This window comes from Petaurus breviceps, unplaced genomic scaffold (genome assembly GCF_028583685.1).
Source record: "Petaurus breviceps papuanus isolate PSGF00001 unplaced genomic scaffold, PetGlider_PUasm1.0 400, whole genome shotgun sequence".
NCBI classification, from domain to species: Eukaryota; Metazoa; Chordata; class Mammalia; order Diprotodontia; family Petauridae; genus Petaurus; species Petaurus breviceps.
This window is the reverse complement of record NW_027186316.1, coordinates 4,797,135-4,815,797: the sequence shown is the minus strand read 5'-3', so window position 1 is coordinate 4,815,797 and position 18,663 is coordinate 4,797,135.

Genomic DNA, 18,663 nt, shown 5'->3' with positions numbered 1-18,663 from the left:
CCATCCTCTCTCCTATCTCTCTCTTCCTCCCTCCTCCCTCCTTTTTTCTCTGCTTGATCAGAGAGACTCATATTAACTTGCTCTACCACAACCTTGAAGTTCCTTGTATTTTCTCTTTGGGAGAATTTTGCCTCTGGTTCTGACAGCTTCTCCTCTAGCTGGCCCTGTCTACTTCCTCTCAGGCTCCACCCACCTGTCAGAACACTGGGCCTCCCAACCTGAACAGCCTAACACTTCTGGGGAATATTGAGAGAGATACTCCCTGCTTTCTGCAGTTTCCAGTTCTCCTATGGCCCCTCTATCTTCCCTCCATGGTGACTTGTGCTAGCTAGCTGAGAGGAGAGCTGGGGCTCTTCTTCCCTCCTTTCCTACCTGTTGGCATCTTCCAGACCCCCGGCCTTTGGCTTTAGGTTGCCCTCCCAACCCCCAAAGAAGGCGTTTCCTTTATACAGATAAAAGCATTGGTAGGGGCCAGGAAAAGCTAGGAGCCTTCTAAAGGTTGTGAGTTTATCAACACGGGCACATTTCATCAAGGGAAAGTCTTTGTTTTCTTCTTTGCTGGTTTAAAATAGTTGCTGAGGGGCAGGGGAGTGTGTCTGAGGGGGTGGTGAGGTTCATACCAGAGATGTGATTAATTTGTTCATAATAACAGCTGAAGGCCCCTTGTATGTATGACTTCCTTCAGGCATCTCATTAAAGGTGATTATAGAACCTTGGTTATCGGAGCTAACACTTCCTTCCTCTCTTCTGAGGATTTGCCTTGCTCAGAATCCTTTCCACAAGACAGGAAGCAAGTGAAGGGGAGAAGGACTCTACAGGTGGGGAAATGAAGACCCAGAGAAAAGGCAGGAATTGGCTTCCATCAGAGATAGAAGGCCAGGGCTAGAATGAAGGGTCACTGGCCTTCCAGCCCTGGACTCGGCACTAGGGGAGAGGAGATGTTGCCAGCGTGGTCTGGTGAAGGTGGGGCCCATACTGCCAAGGCCAAAGGCAGGCTTTCCATTGATAGCTATAGGGTGTGGCCCAAGCACCCAGAGATTTCCCTATGGGGAAGGGAACAAGTATTTATTGAACACTCGCTATGTACCAGGCACTGTGCTAAAGTGCTTTATAAATATTATCTCCTTTGATTCGGCTATTATTAACCCCAGCCCCCATTTTACAGTTAAGGAAAGTGAGGTAACCAGAGGTAAAGTGATTTGCCCAGGGTCACACAGCTAGTAAGTATCTGGGGCCAGATTTGAACTCAGGTGGCTGTTATTTCCCCCCCCCCCATTTTACAGTTAAGGAAAGTGAGGTAGCCAGAGGTAAAGTGACTTGCCCAGGGTCACACAGCTAGTAAGTATCTGAGGTCACATTTGAACTCAGGTCTCCCAAATTCCAGGCCTAGCTCTCTAGACACTGTACCCACAGAGGTACTTCTACACCATGATACCTATGTCTCACCATTACTCATCTCTTCCCCATCCATAGGTTCCCACTCTATATGCCTATCGTGAATTGTTTCATTCTAACAGGTTCTAAAGAGTTTGCTTATCTCCCCTCTTCCCCTCAGAGGCCCAGAGGAGACCTGAGCTTTACTGCAGGTTCTGCAGCTTATCAGCCATTATTTGACCACTCCTGGTCTTGGTTTCCCCATTTGTGAAATGAGAGGACTGGGGCTAGGTGGTCTCTAAGGTCTCAGTCTTCCATGCTCTGGGTTCTCTGGTTACATGAGCCAAAGCCACATCCAATAAGGCATTAGATTACCCAGGGTCAGCTACCTCATTTGGGGTTTTGTCTATCCCCCCTCTGATGTTTACCATTAAATGTATTAGTGCCAGTTCACTCTCTCTTTTTCTTCTCTACGTCATAAATCAGTATGAGCAGACATAGTTTAGCTGTTTGTTGGGTAGAAAAAGGAACTTACGTTGATGTGGGTGAGTTGTTTTAACCTAGACTACACTATAACTTCATTAATTATCTGTAGGACAGCTCAAAGCCCAGAGAGGCTTGTGGCCAGTTGTAGATACAGAATAAAGTCAGGAACTGGGAGGGGGGACAGGGATGATTGTGTTGGAGGGTGATGTCTCAAAGAAGCTCCAGTTAGGGGTTTTTTGTTTGTTTGCCTTTCTCCCCCTTCCATTTATTTGCATGAAATCAAAATAAGTCTCTGGGATGAGAAAAGGGGGATATCAGGGTCTCAGACCCAGACAATCTTGGAAGGTTTTTGGAAGTTCAGCCCCTAAAATGATTCTGAGGGAATTAAGTGAGAGTTAGAGACATACAGCACATTTCTTTATTTCTTCTTTTTTTTTGCTTTTTGGCAGGGAAATTGGGGTTAAGTGACTTGCCCAAAGTCACATGGCTAGTAAGTGTTAAGTGTCTGAGGCCAGATTTGAACTCAGGTTCTCCTGACTCCAGGACCAGTGCTCTATTCACTGCACCATGTAGCCATCCCCACACAGTGAATCTCCCTTAAGTCAGATAGAGGTTTAGAACAGAGACCTTGCCCTGGTTGAGGAAGAAAGGGAAGGTCAGAGGAGACTTAATGCCTGTAGGTGCTGCTTAGTTGGTTGCGTGTTATGTGTTCCAAAAGAGTTTGGCCCCTTCTGGAGAGGAAGACATCAGTATCTGAGGCTCTGAGAAATGACAGACTCATCTTATGGGAACAAAAGCAGCTAAGGGGTTTTCCCTCATCTGATATTGGTTGTGGGAAGTGCCTGTCTTCCTCAGACAGCTCAAGTTTAAGTCTTCCTGTGCTCTAAGCTAAGAGGGAGATTGCCAAATTCACTCTTCCTCTTATGGAGAACTGGTAGCATGTCAGTTGAGGAATGGAAATGGAGGGAACTTCCATAACCACGTGCCCAGCAAAGCCATTCCTGGTAGCAACCATACGAGACCAGCAAGTATCAGCTCCCTGAAGAAATTACATGCCTAGCAGAAAGAGACTGGATGCTGCAGGAGGCCAGTGGGGCAGCCCTGTAGTTTCAGAGGTATGAGCAGCTTCTCATCATGTGTTCCCTGGCCATATATATTTAGACCTTCACACATGTACATACTTGTTCATTCTATGTGCTTTCCCATGCATGTTCCCTAGGTAAGTCTCCACTTCTCATTGGGGGTATATGTACCACTAAGAAAATACACTCCAGATTTAGGGGGGGGAATTGTCTGTGGTTACTTTTGATGATGATGATGCTATTTTATTAAATGCCTTTGCTCTGAACTAAGTTTTTCTTTTGGCTAAGTAGTGAAAATATCTACATTAGTGGGGGGCCTTGAACCTAAGGCAAACATTTCTGGGGGCATTATCTGTTGAGAGGGAAAGCTGTCCCATGTAGTACATATATATTGTATTCATTTAACAAAATGTACTGAGCCCCTACTAGGTACAAGAAACCTTTTGAGGCATTGTAGGGGCTGAAAAGATGAAGACATGGTCTCAACCCCATGAAATTTAGTCTCGTGGTGGTATTCTTCTAAATCAGTTTGTCTTTCCCAGGCATACAAGTTTTCCATCAGTTTAGGAGCAACATTGGAGATGACTTTTCATTGGTTTGGAAATCCCTCCATTAGATGCTAATGGAGAGGTGTAAGCAAGGCTAGAGATGGGAAGAGAAAGGGAGAGTAGACATCTGGTGATAGAAATCCAGGTTTACAAAACAAAGTAAAAAGCAAGACCTCCCACATGTCTAAGCAGCTCCCTGCCAAGAGTACTGAAGGTAACAGGAGAAGAAAGGAGCCAGTGTTATACGCTCAGCACCATAACTACTGACAGGTGAACACAGATTTCCATGAACATACAGCCTAGAATGCCATTTGGGCAAGGAAGACAAGCCCAGAATCATAGGATCTCGGAGACAAAGGGGAAGAAGTTCCCTCTTCAATATATCTGACAGGTCCATTATCCAATCTTTGCTTGAGGGCCTCCAGTGATGGGGAACTTACCACCCCTCAAGACATTTCACCTCCCTGCTACCTGTTAGGAAGATTTTCCTTTTCTAAAGTCTGACTTTGTTTCTTTGGGATTTTCCTGCATCGATACTGGTTTCTCCCTCTGGGGTCAAGTGAAAACAGGCCTAATTCCATTTTCACATGACAGCCCTTCAAATATTTGGAAATTCTCTTGTTCTCCTAAGTCTTCTCTTCTCTCAATTAAACATGTCAATTTCCTTCAAATGATCTTCATATGGTATGTAGGCCCTTCACTGTCCTGGTGCCTTCCTCCTATGGCAAGAGTTGTAGGCCCTTCACCATCCTGGAGCCCTCCTAGGGATGATTCCTAAGCTACAGAACTGCATCATCACCCACTGTTTGTTAGAAACATCCCCCAGCTGCACCATAGCTATCTCTCAAACTCAATACGTATAAATGAAACTCTTGCTTGTTCCCCTGAACCACTCTTCTTCATGACTTCCCTGTTTTTGTTGAGGATACCACCATCCTTCCAGTCACCGGATCATCCTTAGCTCCTCCTTCTCCTTTGTTCCCATATCCAGTCAGCTGCCAAATCTTAACAATTCTACCTCCAGAAAAAAAAATCACATTGTTCTCTTATTTCTACTCACATGGCTACTCTCCTAGTTCAGGAAATCAGAGGATGATCTAGCTTGAGAGCTGGATCTAGTCCCCCTTCCCCTCCCACTCTTCATTTTATGAATGAGGATGTGAAGTACAGTGAAGGCAAGTGACTTGCCCAAGGTCACACAGACAGCAGCAGCTACCTAGGTCCTTCAGTACCCTGGAATGAAGTTTCTGTGAGCCTATTGTCTTAGACTGTTGATAAACTGGATTAGAAGAATAGTAAACAGAGAGGTGGTTGCATAGACTCTGCCTGCAGCCTACACATTAGAAATCTACTTTGTATATCACTTATCAATTGGAAAGTTCTAGATACTGGAATTTCTGCCATACTTCAATCTGAGTCTCCAATCTACTAAGCTTCAGAAGTCTATGAAGAATGCCAGGAATTTTAAAGTAAAGTTTGATGAGAAATGTAAGCCCTTCAAGTGTGAGGACTGTGGCCCATATTTCTTTATGTCCAGACATCTCTAGGGTAAGGCATCTTCCCTCTCTACTCTATTTCAGAGAGCTTAGTGATTCATATGGCTTTATCTGGCACCTTTGTGACAATGACTCCATAATCTACATCTTCTGTCCTGATCTTTCTCCTTAGCTCCATTTGTATTTCTAAATGCCAACTGTCCATTTGCATGTGAATGCCCTATAGTCAGTTCAAATGGAAACTGTCATTTCCTCCTCAACCCTAGGGAGTTTCCTGTCCTAACTTTCTTAACTCTTGTCAATGGTATCCCCATTTTCTTAGTAACTCAGGATAAAAAACTTGGGAACGATTCCTTCCTTTCCTTCTGTGCTGCTGTCTAACACATTCCTAAAGTTCTTTCAACTGTGCCTCTAAAGTGTGTCTCAGATCAACTCTTTCCTTTCTCTTCCCATTTCTATTACCTTAGCCCAAGTTCTCATGGCTCCCTGCCTGAATTACCACAGCAACCTCCTAGTTGACCTCTCTGCCTTCAACTTCTCCCTTGCCCAATCCCCTGTGTGCCACTGACAGCTACATCTTCTTAAAACACTTCCAGACTGTTGCCTCTCTGCCTGAAAACTTACAATGGCTCCACAGTGCCTACTACATAAAGCTTTAAATTTCTTTGCCTGCTTTTAAAACCCCTTCTAATATAGCTACCCTCTATCTATCCAACTGGATTGCTCCCCAGTCTCCAACATGAGCCTCTATGTGGACTATTGATTGGTCTCCCCCCTTGAATTATATTGTAGTTATTTTTCTATATACACACTGCATTTCCCTACAAGATTATAAGCTCTTTGAAAGCAGGGCTTTACTTTAATTTTGTCTTTATACTTCCAGTGCCTGGAACATAATACTTGGGAAATGCTTGTTGAATGTACTGCCCATTACTGAGCTAGAGAAATCTGACAGAAAGATAATCAGAAAGGGAAAAAAATGGAATTGAATGGATCGTTAAAAATGTGCATATTTATCAGCACTGACTTGTACCTTTATAGAAATAGGCCATGCACAAGGGCACTAAGAAATTGAAAATAAATTCAAGAAAGCTGAAATACTTAGGAATCCATTACAGACCATAATGCAATAAAACAGCAACTAATATAGGGAACACAAGGAAAAGATACAGCCCCAAATAGAGACTTACTGACATTGTGAATGATGAGTGAGTTAAAGGACACATAAAAAACACTTAACTATGTGAAAGAGAATAAGTAATGAGACAACATGAAATTTCTGGGAGGCAGCTAAAATGGTTTATAAAGAACAAATTTTTTACTCTGAAAGTATATTAACGAAAGAGAAAAGGGGAAGACTAAGAGACTGAGCATACAATAAAAAACAACTAGGAAATCAACATGAAAAAAACTCAAAGTAAACACAGGAGAGAAAATCCTGAAAATTAGAGGAGGAATAGATAAAATGGAAAATTTTAGATTATAGAAATGCTAAACCAAACTAGTTCTTTGAAAAGAGTGAAAAAATGGATGAACTTCCAGTAATTTTCCTTGGGTCTCTTGCCCAGTCAGAGGATTGATGAAATACAATGTAAAGAGGGGTGTTCCTTGTACTTTGCCTGTATCTTGACACTTTAATATAGCTTCATTTGCCCTTTCTTCCCAGGATGCCTAGTGCCTGGGGGATGTGGACTATTATTGGAGGCATGCTGGTACACATAGTCATGGGAATTTAAAAAATGAACACTGGGAAGAAGGGAAAAGAAAGGAGGGAAGGGGGAGAAGAGGGGAGACGAATGGGATGGCGTGCCACGTCCTACCAGGGGTTTTAGAGACTTTGAGATTTTTTTTAAGTCAGATGTTGAGCACTAAGGCAGTTCTTGGAGATTTTGTCACTCCTGCCTAGCTTCTGAACTCTTACAGATCCCCACATCCTGCACGGGAGCAGCATTCCTTTGTAGCTGAACAGTAGCTTTCAGATCATGCAGGCACCAATGTTCCTTGGCGATGTCCCATTCCTCCCTCATCTATTTCCCCTAGATTGAGAATGACTCTAAGGTAGTAACTTAACTGGATGACCCTGAACTCGGGGTGCCCTAGTCATTTCAGTGCCAAGGAGGAGGCAGGAAGAGGAGAATTTTGACCTTGGGAGGTGGTGGTGTCTGCTGCATTTTTGTACTCTGGATACGTGCTGCTGCTTGATACAAACACGTTTTTCTCTGATTCAATTAAATTATTTTTTCTTTACTCTCATGTGAAGTGCAGGTGATTTGTTAATATCAACTGGATCTAAGAGGAGGGAATTTCATGGGGGATGGGGGCTAAGTCAATGAAAAGCATCTTGAATCTGGAACCCAAGGAGGGTCTTAAAAGGTAGCAAGAAAAAATGGAACTAAACCCCTATGGAACCTGTTCTATTTCATAGTATTTCTCCAGTCATATTGTATGCAGAGTTGGCCAAACTGTTGCCTGGCTGTTCTCCAGAACCAGCCACATTCTCTCTTTGGCAGCAGGACTATGTAACTTAATTCAATAGGGCGGTAATGTCCTGTTGGGAACTCAGATGAGTCCAATAACCAATTATTCATTTAACTGCAGCAGAGAAGGATTTAGACATTAGGGAGAATTTACCAACTGTTTGGGTTATGTGATACACTGGGAAATATTTACTACTAAGGGAAATGTGGGAAAATCTTCATAAGATTTTATCTTTCTCAGAAGGTTTGAGGTCAGGTGAATGGAGTAGATGACCTGTCTAGGCTCCTGTCAGAGTTATTCTTTTTTTCTTCCTTTATTTTTTTAAACTGTTGGATTTAAAACTGCTGATTAAATTTGGCTTTCTCTCTCTCTCTCTCTCTCTCTCTCTTTGCCTAAGTGACAAGGTCAGTCCCAACATTTGTCTTCCCTGCAGCACTCAGACTAATTTGAAATTAGGAAAATGTTAGAAATGAAAGACTCATAGAATTGGTAGAATTGGAAGGAGTATTCGAGATTTGAAATGAAGTGCCGGATTTAGTGTACCTTTCTTATTTTGCAGACATGGGAACCAAAGCCCAGAGTGGAGGGAGCAGGGAACATTTGTTGAAGGTCACACAGCAAGTTGGTAGTAGACCTTGGTAACTCAAATATTCAGAATAACCTTAAGAGGAAGGTACCTAGTATGGTTTATCTTATTTCAGAGAGAATGAAACAGATCCAGAGACTCATCCACTCATCTAAACAAATTTCTCAACTCTGGATCCTACAGTAGCCAAGACAGGGTTAAGCCATAGGAGTTCCTGACATCTGGGCACCCCTGAAAATGCTCCTAACATAGCTCCCTTGTCTTCTTCCTGCCTTGCTGCTGCCTCTCCACCCTCTATACCTTGCTCCATTCTCTCGCTCCCCCACCCTGTGTCGATGCTGTCTAACCCCAGACCTGACTATGCAGCCATCTTCCTGTGTAGGTACACAGGTACCCCAACCCACCAGTTCCTCCTGAGAACAGTAATCAAATCACCACTGCAATTGTCTCTGGAAAGGACATTCTAATGCAGTGCCCTATTGTTCCCTTCATCATCCCTGTGACTTCCCAGACCAAAACAGCCCTCCCTGGCCATCACTCTGCTATATGTGTGGTCTCCCCCATTAGATTTCAACTCCTTAAGGGAAGGTGCTGTTTGGCTTGCTTGAATTTCTATCCCTTCATGCTTAGCACAGTACCTGGCATATAACACTTATAGGTTTGCTAAATGTGTTAACTCGTTTGCTCCTCAGAAGAACCCTGGGAAGTAATTGCAATGATTATCCCCATTCTGCAGAAGAAGAAACAGTCTGAGAGATGTTAAGTGACTTCCCTTGGTCATGGAGCTAGAAGGTGGGGTTTATGTTCAGGTTTTCCAAACTCCACTAAGGGCCAATCCACTTTGCCACACATAATGTAAGGGCCTAAGAAGTGCCCATCACTCATTCATTCATTCGTTCATTCGTTCATTCATTCATTCATTCATTCAGTGCTGTTTCTTGCCTCTGATGACTCATTGCAGGAAAGTCATCAGGGCTCAAGCATGTCTGAAAGCCTCAGCCCAGGAAACCCCCACACGTGAAGGTGAGGAGGGCAAGGTGCAAAGGGGCAGATGGCTTTTGGATTAAAACTGTTTTTCCTCCAGACCTCTGATGAGGAGAACCTTAAAACTGCAGGCTATTTGGGCAGGAAACAGACCTTGAGAGGTCAGCAAGGCCATCCCCAGACTAAAGGCAGAACCACCATTAAACACCCCCAGCCAGATGAGAATCCATCCTCATATTGAAAGCTGGCTCTCTCTCTCTCCTGGGAGAATCTGAGCTTCTTCAGAGCTAACCTCCATTCCTCCTTCTGCAATACAAGCCCATATCCTTTCAGGAGAAAGCAGTGAGAATTCTGAAGTGCTAAAGACCAGTGGGAAAGAACAGCTGAAGAAGTAACTGCTGTCACCAACTGGCCAAGCTCTCCAAGTACTAGTAAGAGAGCCTGACAAGGGGGAGAAGGGAAATCACACCAGGCCATCTATTCCAACCCCTACTTGAAGTGGGAATCCTGGCAAGGAATTATCCTACCTCTCCTCCCATGACAGGGAGCTCACTACCACCTGAGGCAGTCATTCTAGCTCTAATTGTTAAAAAGCTCTTCCCTATGGTGAGACAAATTGCCCTCCCTATAACTTCCACCCACACCTCCTCGTTCTGCCCTCAGGGGCCAAAGAGAAAAAGCACAATCCTTCTTCCATGTAAGAGCCCTGCAAATATTTGAAGACAGTTATTATAATGCCCCCTAAACCATCTGGGCTCCTAGTGAAAGCCCCAAGCTTGTTCAATGAATAATCCTGATGTTTCTATGGCTCTTACGGGTTCCAAAGTGTGATTTACATACATTTTCTCGTTTTCTTCTCAGAATGATCCTGTGAAATATTATCCCTATTTTGAGGAACAGAAACCTGTGGTTAAGTGACATGTCTTGGGCCACATGGCTAATAATTGTCAGAGGCAAGATTTGAACCCAGCTCTTTTTGACTTCAAGACTAGCAGTCTACTTTGTGATGTTGTATATCAACAGACCCTCAAGTGGACTGGTCTCTAGCTTTGGCCCCATTTTAGTTCTCTGAATAGGCTCCAGTTTGCCAACATCCCTCCCAAAATGTGGAGCCCAGAATTGGGCATGATATTCACCGTGCAGTCAGAAACTGGTCAATTTCCAGGGCCTTTCAAATAAATGAAGAGGCAGTCTCACCAGCACTATTCCTAGGGGCCACCATTATGGACAGCAGTGGATAGTATGTGACATGACCACCGCCTGTGCTCAAATGATGTAGGACTTTCATGATGGCCATAGCAAAACCACTTATCAATTCATGACTTACTTTGATGAGAATTTCATCTTTTCCAAGGCAGCATAGCAATAGAAAGTACCCTGAATGGAGAGGTCAATCCGGGTTAGAATCTTCCCTCTGTCACTGACAATGTTGGGAAGTGATGAACTCTTTAAAGAGTTTCTTCCTCTGAAAAAAGAGGAGGTGTATTGGGGCTGTTCACTGGCAGCTCTACCGTTCTCTAAGTCTGGAAGATAAAGAAGTAAGTAAGGGCAACTGTGATGCTGACCAAAGAAGAAGTGGTTAGTGAAGAAGAAATGATGGGAACATGGGGGAGGAGATGTGGTGGTCAAGCCATCTTATTTTGTGATAGATTAGGAGGGGAACTCCCAGCATGGTCTGATTTGTACCTTGGACTTTAGGAAAGCCAAGGCAGTATGGTGTAGTGCATAGAGAAACTGGGCTTGGAGTCAGGCAGGCTTGGGTTTGAATTCTTCCTCTGACACTTACTAGCTATATGATCTTGGACAAATCATCTCCTAATTCTAGGCCTCAGTTTCCTCATGTATAAAATGGACATTTGGACTAGAAGAGATCTGAGACCCCTTGCAGCTGTAATCCTATTCAAGGTAAATTTTGATGGCTGAAAGCTACCAAGTTACTGACTAGATTTCTTTCTCAAAGGCCAAGCCTTAAACTCAATTCACTCTGGCTATCATGGATTGGACAACAATAGGTCCCTACCCAAGCACCACTTAATGGTTATTTTGGGGTCCTTCTAGCTCAGAGTGAATGTAAATAGTAACTGATTCTCTTTTGGCCAGCAACCCTTAGGGTCTCCCCCCACTCCCAGTTTTATTTTTTTTTAGATTAAATCTCTTGACTCACTTCTTAAAGAGGCCTATTCACTGAATGGGTGTTGTCTCACTCAAACTGAGAACCTGTAAAGACCTTAGATTAAAAGGGCCAAGGTCTCCCACTGTATCCTGGGTCATCTCCAGTCATCCTGATCGATATCTTTCCACTGGACCCAGATGGCTATGGAGGAGAAAGTGAGGCTGGTGACTCTACAGCCCTCCCTCACTTAAATCCAATTCACTTGCATATCATGGCATTATCTTCTTGAAGTCATCAAGAACGAAGGACAAACCACAACCTATTCAATCAGATTTTGTTTTCAAATTCATAGATGGGATAAGTAGGATGCCATGTTTCCTCTGAAAGGAAAGTCATTTTAAAAGAAGTAGGAGACCCTTAAGAATGAAGTCTTGACAACACAGATACAAATGATTACTGTGGGGAAGAAAACAGGCATGGAGGGGAGGAGGGTGAGAAGGAGCACTGAAAGAGTCTGATGTGGCTGCACAGGTAGCTCATTGATGTACTCATCAACTGCTCCCTTTCTCTTGGTTCCTTCCCTGTTACTCATAAGTTCTCATATGACCTAAACAATCTCTGTGACCTTCAAGCTATCAATCTCTTCCTCTCCTTCCATTCACTGGCAAACTTCTAGTGTCTTCTATATTCCTCTGCCTCTGATTCCTTGCTACATATTCACTCCTCTATCTCTTGGAATCTCTTGTCCAAACCCCATCAGTCTACTGAGCAACCTCTCTCAAAGGAGTCTCAATTGCTCAATCCCATGGCCTTGTCTCAATTTTCACCCTCCTTCACTATTCTGTGACTACCTCTTCCTTCTAGCAAAGTAAGGGATAAATTCCAGTGCAGTTGGGGTGTATTTGGAACTGGCTGAATGACTGGCTCTAAAGCAGAATTAGAAACATGTTTATGTCAGTTTGGTGGGAAGTCTAGAGCTGAAGGAGGAGATAGTGGAAGAAGGCATCTGGGTGATGTAAGATGACAATGGGGGGGGGGGAAGAACCAAGATGGCAGAGTAGAAGCACAAACTTGGCATGAGTTCCCACTCCAATCCCTTCTAAAACATGTAAAAAATGACTAAACAAATTTTAGAGCTACAGAACACACAAAATGACCTAAAGAAACAAATCTCCAGTTGAAGGCAGCCTGGCAGGCTGACAGAAAAGGTCTATGACACTGAGCTGGGAGCTGAGCACAGTCCCCCATGAACCCTGTGGTTCTTGCCCCAGGGCAGCCCTGACCAGCAGCAGCCAGAGCAGACTTCAGGAGAGTGAATCACCAGCAGTTGTGGAGGTTTCCAGACTTCTCAACCCATAAACGCCAAAGATAAAGTAAAAGGTCAATGTGGAACTCTGTTGGAACACAGGGGCATAAGAGCTCCCTCTGGCCCCTGACCCCAGCAACTGCTGCCATATGGCTGCTTCCAGAGCTCCTAGACTGCAGATTGTAGGGGGACCAAGTGACCATTCAGAGGGTAATCGCTCTTGCTTTTACCTGCTTGGATCTGGATCACCGTCTTGGGTGGTGGTTCGGGGCTGTGTGGCTAGTGTGCCAGAGCTTGTGGGGCTGTAGAGAGCTCCTTCTAGTAGCTCTGGCAGCTGTGAAAACCCCAGGGATTTGGGACAAAGCTCTCTCCATTCTGGAAGCAGAGTTCTGCCACGGCAAAGAGCTCAAAAGTCAAGTAATTGGCTTGCAATATGAGCAAGCAGAGGAAGCACAAACAGACCACTGAATCTTTTTTGGGCGACAAAAAGGAACAAGGCATGTAACATGAGGAAGATAATGAAGTCAGAACTCCTGCATGAAAAGCTTCCAAGAAAAATATGAGCTGGTTACAGGCCGTAGAGGAGCATAAGAAGGATTTTGAAAACCATATAAGAGAAGTGGAGGAAAAATTGGGAAGAGAAATGAGAACAATGCAAGAAAATAATGAAAAGCAAGTCAACAACCTGCTAAAGGAGACCCCAAAAATGCTGAAGAAAATAACACCTTAAAAATAGACTAACTCAAATGGTAAAAGAGGCCCAAAAAGCCAATGAGGAGAAGAATGCTTTAAAAAGCTGAATTTGCCAGATGGGAAAGGAATTTAAAAAACTCACTGAAGAGAATAATTCCTTCAAAATTAGATTGGAGCAATTAGAAGCTAATGACTTTATGAGAAATCAAGATACTATAAAACAGATCCAAACAAATGAAAGAATAGAAGGCAATGTGAAATATTTCATTGGAAAAACCACTGACCTGGAAAATAGATCCAGGAGAGATAATTTAAAAATTATTGGACTACCTGAAAGCCATGATCAAAAAAAAGAGCCTAGACACCATCTTTCAAGAAATTATCAAGCAAAATTGCCCTGATATTCTAGAACCAGAGGGCAAAATAGAAATTGAAAGAATTCACAGATCCTTCTTGAAAAAGATCCCCCAAAAGAAAACTCCTAGGAATATTATAGCCAGATTCCAGAGTTCCCAGGTCAAGGAGAAAATACTATAAGCAGTCAGGAAGAAATAATTTGAGTATTGTGGAAACCCAATCAGGATAACACAAGACCTAGCAACTTCTACATTAAGGGCTTGGAATATGATATTCCGGAGGTCAAAGGAGCTAGGACTAAAACCAAGAATCATCTACCCAGCAAAACTGAGTATAATGTTTCAGGGGATAATATGGTAATTCAATGAAATAGAGGATTTTTAAGCATTCTTGATGAAAATACCAGAGCTGAACAGAAAATTTGACTTTCAAATACAAGAAGCATGAGAAGGTAAACAGGAAAAAGAAATCATAAGGAACTTATTAAATTTGAACTATTTACATTCCTACACAGAAAAACAATAATTGTAACTCATAAGATTTTTCTCAGTATGAGGATAGTTGAAGAGTATATATAAATATACATACATATATATGTATGTATATGAGGGTGTATGTGTATATAAATATATGTGTGTGTGGGCATATATATGTACATGTATATATAGAGGGCACAGGATGAGTTGAATATGATGGGATAATATCGAAAAACATAAAATAAGAGGTGAGAGGAATTTATTGGGAGAAGGAGAAAGGGAGAGATAGACTAGGGTAAATTATCTCATATAAGAGAGGCAAGAGAAAACTGTTATAATGGAGGGGAAGAGTAGGAAAGTGAAAGGGAATGGGACAACCTTACTCTCACTGAATTTGGCTTAAGGAGGGAATAACATACACACTCAATTGGGTATCTTACCCTACAGGAAAATAAGGAGAAAGGGGACATGAGGGAGGATGATAGAAGGGAGGGTAGATTTAGGGAGAGGGTAGTTAGAAGCAAACACTATTGAAAAGGGATAGGGTCAAAGGAGAAAATAGAATAATTGGGGGGGCAGGATAGGATGGAGGGAAATATAGTTAGTGTTTCACAATATAACTACTATGGAAATGTTTTGTGTAACTATACATGTACAACCTATATTGAATTGCTTATCTTCCCAGTGGGGGTGGGTGAGGAGGGAAGAAGTGAAAGAATCTGGAACTCAAAGTTTTAAAAACAAATGTTTAAAAATATTGTTTTTTTTTTTACAGGCAACTGGGAAATAAGACATACAGGCACTGGGGTATAGAAATCCATCTTGCCCTACTAGAAAGTTAGAGGAGTGAAGGGGGAGGATATAAGAAAGAACAGATTGGTGGAAGGGGTGTTCAGTAGGCTTGTTGTTTTGGGGTGGGGAGTAGGGGAAAGAGGGAGAGAAAAATTTGTAACTCAAAATCTGGTGGAAATGAATGTTGAAAACTAAAAATAAATAAATAAATTGGAAAAGAAAAAAAAATAGATCTAGAAGAATGCCCCCCCCCCCCAAAGAGATGACAACCAGGGGAGAAGAGAGAAGTCACAGTCGATGGTCTCATTTTTTTTTCAATAAAATATGAGGCAAGGTTTTCATCTTGGGGGAAGGGGCTAGAGAGAGCGGCCCATAAGAAGTTCAAGGAAGAATGAAAAGATTTGGAAAAGCTGCTGTGGTGAGTGGGACAGTGAATCAATTAGGAAGGGATCAGTTCAGAATTATGTAATAGAAACTTGGAATGGACACAATCAGCCCAATTTTGTGACTTTCTCTGGTACCATGTGGATAGGCATGAAGACAGAGAGCTTGGCAAAGGAAGAGCAGTGATAGGATGGGGGACAAGGGACTCAGGTGGAGAGATCTCTGTATCAGCAAGCACCCCAGCATCCCCAGGATTGCTGCCACCACAGGTTCTTAGATCTGCTTTGATAAAGGAAAGCAACTCAAAATGGGCTAACAAGCTTACTTTAATCAGTCAAACATATATCGTTTACCTAGTTCAGGGGAAAAAGGTCAGCACCCTGAACTTCAGAATACACAGACAGAATTATCAAGACAGAAACAGATCCAGTACACAGTTTCCAAACTGTCCAGCCATTACATCCATACCAAATCAACATCTGGTTTTCAACATCTGGGTTTTTCAAAGCCGAGGCGGGGCTCTCAACAACAGCTTCCCAGAATCCAGATCAAATCACAGAACACTTCTCAAAGTGAGCCCCAAAACAAAGCTACACATCAGGGCTTATATAGCCTTCTCCTGGCTCAGAGAATGTAACAACCTTATTGACTCACTGGCCAATGAAGAAGTATCTACTGAAAAACAAGCCTCCCACCCCAGGCTCCAGGTGCACTTTAGCCTAGGGGCAGGGAAGATCTTTAAATTTACATTCCCATTACAATCTCCCAATGGGTAATGATGGGGAAGGGAAGAGTCCAATTACAAGAATTAAAGGGTGGAGGGTTAGAGGACATGATGAATATGAAGGATGGTTTGGAGGGTAATAAGGCAGAGGGAAAGATATAATGATAAAAGATTATGATCAGATAGAAGAATTTCTGAGTTCATGAACATGGAAGGGGAACACCTGTAAATGATGGTAAGATAAAGTGCCAGACATCACTACCAACTACAAACCAACTTCTACCCACAAGCCAGCCTTGTTGAGGCAGCAAGGTGCCCTAAGGGAGAGACAAGAGGTGGCATGGTCCAAGGAAGTCAAACCACCAGCTCAAGCCCTAGGTCCCCTGAGCCCTAGACAGAGATAGTCCAGGACCCTGAGCCCAAGGGCCCTGCTAATAGCAGCATTCCCCAGACCACAAGCCCGGGTCCTGTCACCATGATCCAGGAAATCAGCCCTTACGGAGAGGCAAAGCAGCAACTGGTTTAACATTATCTACGTCGTACTGGATTTGGATTTATTTTTATATTTAATATATTTTTATTGATATATTTAAAGATTTCCTAATTACATTTCAGTCTGGTTTGGGCCTGCTTAGGAGTTTTGCCCACATCTAGAAAGCTCAACACCTCTTAGGCACCCAAGTTCTCAATCTTGGTATCATCTTTGACTCCTCCCTCTTCCTCACCCTACATATTCAATCTGTTACCAAGTCCTGTTGATTCTACCTTTGCAACATTTCTTGTTCATCACCCCCTTTCTCCATTCATACTGTCATTGCCCTGGCCCAAGCCCTCATCACCTCACACCTGGATTGTTGTAGTACCTGCTGGTGGGTCTGCCTGCCACTAGGCTCTCCCTGTCCCAGTTCATTCCCTACTCAACCACCCAAGAGATCTTCCTCAATGTCAGGTTTGACCACATCTCTCCCCTGTCCTGTAAACTCCCATACTCCCTATTGCCTCCAGGATCACACATAAAATCCTCTGCAATTTAAAACCATCCTTCCCTTTCCAGTCTTCTTATACTTTACTCCCTTCTATGTACTCAAAGATTCAGGTCCGCTGGCCTCCTGGCTTTTCCTTGCACACAATACTTCATCTCCTGACTCTGTGTCTTTCTATAACTATCTTTTAAGCCCTGGATGCTTTCTCTTCTTGTCTTCTCCAGTGGGCTTCCTTGGCCTCCTTTAAGACTCAGCTCACATTCCATTTTCTACAAGAGACATTTTCCTGCCCCCTCCATGCCTTCCTTCTGTAGATCATCTCCAATTTATGCTGTATGTTCTTTATTTGTATATAGTTGCTTCTCTCATTAGAATGTCAGCATCCTGAGGGCAGGGACAATAATGTTTTTACCTTTTTTTTGGTATCCCCAGAGTTTAACACAGTGCCTGGTACTTAATAAGTCCTTAATAAACACTGACTGGCTGACAGGGGTTGCTCCCGGGGATAATGGCTGTAGGGGTTGGGCTGGAACAGTGTTGGTCTGGGGGGCATCACGGGAATTCCTGACCCTTGGACTTACATGCCCATAAATATCTGTTTGTCAATGGTTAGCAGGGTTGTTGGTGATGAAGGTGGCAAGTCCATTCTCTATAGGGTTTGCTACCCTGAATGATGACTGCAGAGACTGATGTTTTAGGACAATGATGATCTTAGCCCCAAGAGCATCATTGCCCCAAGACCCTCATGGGCCAAGGGTCTTAAGCTATCTCCATCAGGGGTAGGGGGCAGGTGGTCATCAAGGTGGCACATGCCACCTCTTGTTGAAATGTTGGGAAAAGGAAGTAGCAAGTAGACAGGTTTGGCAGAAGCATAATGTACATATGTGAAGGGGAGTGATGTGAAAAGTCTGCAAAGGGCAGATGGAACCAGGTTGTGAAGAGCTTTAAGTGCCAACTGGAGGAGTTTGCCTTTGAACCCAGGGGCAGCAGGGAAGCCTTGCAAGTTCTTGAGCATGGGAGTACCATGGTTGGAGGTGTGCTTTGGCAGCTACATGAGAAATTGGTTGGAGAAGGAAAGCTTGGAGGCAGGGAGATCAATTTGGAGGTTATTGCAATAATCTAGGTGAAAGGTGATGAGGGTCTGCACTGGCCTGCCTGTGGTGAGAGTAGAGAGAGAGAGAAGACATGGATGGCACAGAGGCTAACTAGGTGCAATCTATAAAACTTGGTGATTGAAATGGGGGGGGGGGAGAATTGAAGAATTCCAAAGTTTTGAACCTAGATAGCTGAAAGAATGGTAATGTCCTCAACAGAAACAGTAAAGAAAAGAAGATGGAAGGGTTTTGGGGAAAAGATAATGAGTTCTCTCTAGGGCACGTTTATTCTAGATGCCTATAGGACATCCAGATGTAGAGATGTCCAACAGGCATTTGGAAATGTGAGACCAGAGCTTAGGAGGGAGCTGGCTATAGCTAGATCCCAGTGAATAGGAGAATCAGTCCCCAGAACTGGTCACATGTTTTCAAATTCACACCATTCTAAGTTATAATTATGTAAAATATGGTAATTATTTCCAGCCCAATGGAAATATGCAGTGTGAATTTGAATAATATGGCCACTTCAGGGGATTCATTATTTACACTAATCAGAACCTAGTTGTATATAGATCTGATCATCAACAGCACAGAGATCATAATTGAATCCATGGGAGCTGATAAGCTCAGGAAGAGAGGGAGGGAGAGAAAGAAAGAGAAGGAGAGAGAGAGAGAGAGAGAGAGAGAGAGAGAGAGAGAGAGAGAGA